The sequence below is a fragment of the Mirounga leonina genome, unplaced genomic scaffold (genome assembly GCF_011800145.1).
Source record: "Mirounga leonina isolate KUSES-001 unplaced genomic scaffold, KU_Mleo_1.0 Mir_375, whole genome shotgun sequence".
NCBI classification, from domain to species: domain Eukaryota; kingdom Metazoa; phylum Chordata; class Mammalia; order Carnivora; family Phocidae; genus Mirounga; species Mirounga leonina.
In genome coordinates this window covers 2,805,482-2,813,038 of record NW_023270717.1, presented here as the reverse complement: position 1 = coordinate 2,813,038, position 7,557 = coordinate 2,805,482, and positions in this window count along the sequence as shown.

Below are 7,557 nucleotides of genomic sequence, written 5' to 3'. Positions count from 1 at the left end.
AAGGCGTCGGGAGCCTTCCAGGAGGAGGGGACGCCCTTGACCTGAGTTCTGAAGGCGTCGGGAGCCTTCCAGGAGGAGGGGAGGCCCTTGACCTGAGTTCTGAAGGCGTCGGGAGCCGTCTTCCAGGAGGAGGGGACGCCCTTGACCTGAGTTCTGAAGGCGTCGGGAGCCTTCCAGGACGAGGGGATGCCCTTGACCTGAGTTCTGAAGGCGTCGAGAGCCTTCTTCCAGGAGGAGGGGACGCCCTTGACCTGAGTTCTGAAGGCGTCGAGAGCCTTCTTCCAGGAGGAGGGGACGCCCTTGACCTGAGTTTTGAAGGCGGGTCCTAGGGTTGGATAAGAAGCGGAGGGAGGGCCTTCCCAGAGGGAACAGCGTGTTCAAAGGCCCCGTGGGGAAGGCACAGTGTGGTGTGTTGGTATGTTCTGCCGCCCAGGGGGGCCTGGGCCTGGAGGCCGCGGGCTGGAGGCCGGGCTGAGGAGCTGGACTTCACCTGGAGGGTGGGGTGAGCAGGAAGGCTGTTTGTCTCCGGAAGGGGGGCCGCGCGGCCCCGGGGGAGAGGCGGGAGGGTCCAGCCCCGCGGCAGGAGGTCTGAGGCGAGGCCCATGCAGCCCAGGCGGGGTCCTCAGCACCCTGGTCGCCTCTGCTGGCGGCCCCCTCGGCCCCAGGCCCGGCCTCGCCTCTGAGCGCCTCTCTGTTATTGGGATCCCACGCGGGGAGACAGGCTGGCCGGCGGCTGTGCGGATGGATGCATCTGCGGGTGCTTTTGATAAATCGTGCCGGGAAGGCGGCGGCAGCACGTGAAGGGCAGGGCGGTCGACGGGAGTGTCTGACACGAGGGGGAGGAGAGGCCTCGCTCCCTGCTGGGTGCCCGTCAGGAGCAGCCGGGCCTTGATCATGCGTCGGCTTTCAGCTCTCAGCCGCGCTCTCCTGTCGCCGCCGCCCAGAGGCGAGGTTTGATCTGGTCAGACACTGCTTTCTGGGAAGCGACGCCGTTCCCGCAGGAGACGGGGGCGCCGGGGTCCCCCGGGCTCAGGGGAAGGCGCGTCTGCGGCCGGAGTGGACCGCGGGGCTGGGGCAGCGGGGGCGGGGGGGGAGCGCTGAGCGTGAGGCCGTGTCCGGCCCGCGCCACCGCCGCCGGGAAGGCCGCTCGCAGGCAGGGGACACACGACACGCACGCGCAGTCACACACGGTGGGACACGGACCAGATGAGAGATGGTGCATCAAACACTACAAAGCGGCTGTGAGAAGCAGCCTCTGGCTTTGTAGCTCGTCCCGAATCCCACTCAGGCCGGTGCCGCAGGCCTGCGGAGCGCGAGCCCTCCTCCCGAGGGGACAGCGGCCGCCCCACAGGACCTCCGCCCGCCGCAGGGTGGGGCGTGTGCGAGGGGGCCCTCGGGGCCGTCCCGTCCAAGCTCGGCACCCGTGGCGGTCCCGCCTCGGCTCGGACCCAGGCTCCCGGCTAAGTTGTCCCCACCTTGTGGGGGCCGCAGAACCTGGGCTGGGCAGGCTGCTCCCAGGCACGGACAGGGGCCGCGGGGAGAGACCGGAGGCCCCTGGGTGTGCGGGTCTTTCTGTGCCGGATTCTCCACCAGGACTGTGGGTTCACAGATTCTTTCCTTCCCGCCCCTTCTTGCCTGGCGGCCTGCGCACCCCCCGTAGCGCAGTCTGGGGCCATGAGACTCCCGACGGACCTGGGTTGAACCCCGACTCTGTCTCTTGCTAGCTCAGTGGCCTCCAGTCCCAGGCCCTGGGTTCCCAGCGAGGCCGGGTCCTTGTGCAGGGTAGAAATGACTTGGGGGCCGGTGGGGGGGGGCTCGCAGGGCTCAGCGAGTGGTCCTGTCGTCGATCAGCTGGCACCAGGTCATTACCGCCATTCTCAATAGCACCCCAAACTCCTGCCTTAACATTCAAAGGATCTCTCAGCAGTCCTCAGAGGGCGCCGGGGACGGGAATGTTCATGGCTGGCATTGCCCCTGGGTTCCCTTAGCCTCCGACCCCTTGGTCCCCGACGCGGGCTCCCCAGGGCGGGCGGCACGTGGGGACGGTCACGGTGGCCAGGCGGTGGCCACGCTCCCTGCCGCGGGCGGCACGTCTTTCCTTGAAGGGATGGCTGGCAGAGTTTGGAATGGACCAAATTATCCCAGTTTTATGTCATTTTTACCAGATGCTTCAAAGAGAAAATCAGTTAGTTCCAATGATAGTTTGATCATTTTCATCTAATTTGTGGAATCAAAGTAAAGCTTTTGAAGTTCCTTCCGCAGCTGCTGAAATAGTGTTATTTGGAGGAGGCTGGTGTCCTGGTAAAGACCATGTTCTTTGTACACGAAGCACAGAAACACGCTCGGGTCCCAGTGGAGCCTCAAAGGAGCCACGGTGTGGACCAACCTACACGGAAGCTGTCCTCGTGGAGAGTTGCAAGTGCTGTGTGTGCGCCCAGGATAACTGGAAACCACACTTTCTTTGTGACGACGTTAACGCTAGATATGAAAGAACCTGCGGTTTGAATTTTTCTGCGTGGTGGTGCTTCCTTCCTCTCTCGTTTTTCTCGTCAATCAGATTTGAGAAATGTTGGAGCCTTGGCTCAATTACTTGGTAGATCAACTTGCGTGTCCTACGATGGTACTAAACTTTGCATGAACAAACCCTCTAAATTTTGGGCGCAGTTGTTATAAAATCCGTTGGAAATCTGTAATGGAAGCAGTTAGTGGGTGAAAGCTGCAAAATACCAGTTATTGACAGGTTTTATTCTCCCCTGCCCGTGCAAATTATAATTACTGGAACCAAAGTTTGCAGGCAGGAAGACATTGAAGTCTATCCCTCCAAAAGCAAAGGAGAGGAATGAGCGTGTTGCCTCGTGAAGCTCAGGACACTGGGTCGTGATTTGAAATTCCTGTCTAAGCGTGGGCATCTCTTGACACACGGGAAGAGTTTAGATGAAGCTCCTTTGCTTCATTGGATGAATTCCTGACGTGGGCGGGGACGGTACCCGGTGGGGAAAGCCTAGAGTGCGGCAGCTTATCTATATTTGATAAAACATTCACATTCAAGAATCACAAACAGGGGCGTCCGGCTGGCTCGGTGGGTGGAGTGTGCGGCTCTGGATCTCCGGGTCCTGAGTTGGAGCCCCACGTGGGGAGTAGAGATTCCTTAAAAATAAAATAAAAATAAAAATATTGGGCGCCTGGGTGGCTCAGTCGGTTAAGCGACTGCCTTCGGCTCAGGTCATGATCCTGGAGTCCCAGGATCGAGTCCCGCATCGGGCTCCCTGCTCGGCGGGGAGTCTGCTTCTCCCTCTGACCCTCCTCCCTCTCATGTGCTCTCTCTCATTCTCTCTGTCTCAAATAAATAAATAAAATCTTTAAAAAAAAATAAAAATAAAAATATTAAGAAGAGGCAAGACTAAAGATGATGTATTTGACATAATTTATCATGAAAAACTACGTCAAAAAAAAGTGCCCTGAATATGGAGGCAAAAGGCAGTGTCTATGACCACGTTTCTGAAATCTTTATACATTTCAGCGCCAAAGTATTAGGATTGGAAGGGCTCTCTATTTAACAGAATTTATTGGGAGCTTACCAGGACCTCTATTCCTGTGGAGGTCATATTTTCTAAGTTAAAAAGATCATGCCCTATCAAGAAGAGGCAGCTGGCATGTTAACAATTTAAAAATACAATTCGAGGACCATTACATGCAATTATAGGAAAAACGTAAGATAATCAAAATACATTCCCCTGACAAATACCACCGATGCTCGAGTGAAGACATACGTACAGGAAGTGAAATGACCACAGCTTGTAAACGTGCACCAAGAAGAATAATTTTATGTTCACATTTTCATGTTTAGATAATAAAATAATTACAGCATTTTGCTTTAATGTACATAGATATATTTTCATTCTTAAAATTGAAGAACAGCTTCTGAATAAAACTATTTTAGGCCCACCAACATAATGAAACTAATTTACTGGTCAATGAACCTGTCATTTGAATCACACACATGAACATGTATGTGTATAACATCGAACATACATGTGTCCATAATTTACATTTCAGTAGCACCGTGAGGCCGAGGCTACCGTGCTGTAAGGGCAGATGGGGGCTGCAGAAGTGAAGCCACTTACTGGGGTGCCTGGGGGGCTCTGTCGGTTGGGCGTCTGCCTTCGGCTCGGGTCATGATCTCAGGGTCCTGGGATCGAGCCCCGCATCGGGCTCCCTGCTCCGCGGGGAGCCTGCTTCCCCCTCTGCCTCTGTCTCTCTCTGTCTCTCTCTCAAATAAATAAATAAAATCTTAAAAAAAAAAAAAAAGAGAGAAGCCGCTTACTGAAGACTATGTGACCAGCAAGTGGAGCAGTTTTTTTTGCATGTGTGTTTTTTTTAAAGATTTTATTTGTTTAAAAAAGAGTGAGAGAGTGTGCGAACGGTGGGAGGGGCAGAGGGAGAGAATCTCAAGCAGACTCCCCGCTGAGCGAGGAGCCCCACGCGAGGCTGGATCCCACTGCCCCGAGATCACGACCTGAGCTGAAATCAAGAATTGGACACTCCACTGCCCGAGCCACCCAGGCGCCCCTGTGTTGTGTGTGTGTGTTTTTCTGTATTATTGTCAAATCTTTTAAAATGTATTGTTAATAAAATGTTTGCGAATCTCACTTTACACCTGGGGAACAATAGCTGCTCGAGTCTGGGGTGCTCTGCCGTACAACACGGCGCCCACGGATGACAATACAGCTCCGCACATCCAAATTTGTTAGGAGAGTAGATCTCCTAAGTGTTCTTACCAAAACCAAAAGCCAAACCAAGACAAACCCAAAACAGAACATATGACAGACAAACACACAAAAGTCCCATAGGGATGCGGAGGAGCCAAGGACTGGATTGGTTGGATCTCCCCAAGATCTTGCCGGTGGTGATGGCCTCCCCGGTGTGTGCGTGTCCACACTCACCACACATTCACCCAATGGGCTGTTTTTATACTGATGTAGCTAAAGAGCCCCCTTCTTTTCTCTACCCTCCCCATGTTTCTGTCATTTCCCCCCTTATTTCTTTTCCTTTGTTGCTGTTTCTAAATTAAATATTGAGTAAACTAAAAATATTTATCAATTATCTGCAGAGGACACGGACAAGTCCTGCACCCTGGCCACGGCCATGACCTTAGGAGATGCCGTGTTACCTTTGCAGCCTTGGGGGGGCCCCTCGCCCCTGTCCCCCGCGTTCCCTGGAAGCACCCTCTGCCCCGGGGTTTTGTAGCCATGGTTCTCCTGTTTTGCTCTTAAGTGGTAACAAAAGCCCGTGTCTGTCTACAGGGGTTCACATGGTTTTGCACATTTTGGACAGTACGCACGTGGAGCAGAAGGCCTGTCGTGGTGTCGGACCTGCCCCGCACTCCCGAGGGCCAGCATCCTGTGCTGCCCGTGGTTCCTCCATCCCCCTCGGGAGCAGGTCCCGCCCGAGGACGTAATGGCCAAGGTGCCCTTTCGCCTACCCACCGGCCCTCTGGCTGACTCTAGCTTTGTTTTTTGGTTTCGTACTGGGAACTGGGCATTCTGGTCACTTGTGGGAGAGTCCCCACAGGATACACCCCTGGGTGTCACTGTGACCTAGGTGAGTGTCTTCGAGGTCACCAGATAAGGCCAGCTGCAGAGCAGAGATGCTGTTCCACGTCCTACCCGACACTTGGTATCATCAGATCCTTGCATTTCTTTTTTTTTCTTTTCTTTTTTTTTTTTTTAAAGACTTTATTTATTTATTTGAGACAGAGAGAATGAGAGAGAGAGAGCACATTAAAAGGGGGAGGGTCAGAGGGAGAAGCAGGCTCCCTGCCGAGCAGGGAGCCCGATGCGGGACTTGATCCCGGGACTCCAGGATCATGACCTGAGCCGAAGGCAGACGCTTAACGACTGAGCCAGCCAGGCGCCCCTTATTTATTTATTTTTAAGATTTTTTAAAAATTTATTCATTTGACAGAGACAGACTCAGCAAGAGAGGGAACACAAGCAGGGGGAGTGGGAGAGGGAGAAGCAGACTCCCTGCCGAGCAGGGAGCCCGATGCGGGACTCGATCCCGGGACTCCAGGATCATGACCTGAGCCGAAGGCAGTCGCTTAACCAACTGAGCCACCCAGGCGCCCCTTGCATTTCTTTTTTGTTTCCTTGGTGTGAAATGACATATTGTGGTTGTTTTGACTTAGGGTCTCATGATTTTTTAATGGAGCCACATTTTTTTCACAAATGTTCAGTGTCCAATTTGACACTCCCTGCCCTCCCCTGGAGGCCCCAGTGGCTCCCCAGCTGTCTAACAAATTTACATCCAGCATTAAGGGACACCTTCTATTCCGACTCATCTCTCACTCCCCTCCTTAACTCACGTGCCAGGGAGCGGCCATTCCCCATGCGTTGTGTTCTCTTTGCCCTCCAACCCTCTGCCTGTGTTACTTGCTCTCCCAGAAACCCCCTTCCTGAGTGCATCCCTCACGTCTCATTTCAGGGACCACCTCCTCCAGGAAGCCTTCCTCGAATGCGCTCTTGGTTCTCCTCCTCCTAAGTCTTGATCTTAGTCGGCTCAGGCCGCCGTAACAAGATGCCACAGGCTGGGCGTGGGGGGGCTTTAAATAGCAGACACTTCTCATGGTTCTGGAGACAGAAGTCCCAGACCCAAGCCCAGCTGGTTCTGTTCCTGGTGAGAGCTTTCTTCCTAGCTTACAGGTGGCCCCCTTCTTGCTGCCTCTTCACATGGCGAGGAGAGAGAGAGAGGCAGAGAAAGCTCCCGTATCTCTTCTCACAAGGACAGTGATCCTATCGGATCAGGGCCTCACCCTCATGACCTCATTTAACCCGAATCGCCCCCTTAGAGGCCCTCTCCACATGCAGCCGTTCAGGGGGTGAATGCTTCAGCGCCTGGACCTGAGAGGACACAGACATGCAGCTGGTGCTCACCTGGACCCTGGCCCTCTGGACTCAGCTCCCTGGGGCCAGGCCCGTCTGATTCATCCCAGCCCCCGAGGGGCTTCCCAGCAGGTACAGGGCCATTATTCCCATGTCCAGGTGACTCTGCAGAGCCAAGTTCGCTCTGACGCTCTGAGTCACCACTGGCCCTTAGGTGCAACCAGCCTAGCTCATCAGGGTGACAGACAGGACGGGACCCGGGGCCAGTGACCTCCAGCACCAGTGGTCCGCAGCCGGGGCCGTGGATCTGCTGGGCTGCTGGGATCGCCGCTCCCTGAGCTCATCACCCTGATTCCTGGGTTCTCAGCAGGCTCTTGGGGGCTGTGTCCACCATTTCTCTGTGCTTCCCAGCTTGGGCCATCACTGCTGAGCTCCCACGAAGACAGAAACCATGTCATTCTTGTTCACGGTTGTCTTCAGATGCCCACCCAGCGCCGGGGACACAGGGGCTCAAGTAGCAGGTGCTGCGAGATTTACAGAAACCTCCATGACCTTGGCGATCGAGAGACGAGGAAGATGCACTTGTCCCGCCCACCTCCACCTGGAGCAGTGCACCTGGGACCCAGCTGGCCGTCACAGAGGGGCCGACCTTGATAGACCCTGAAGGAAGCTGCTG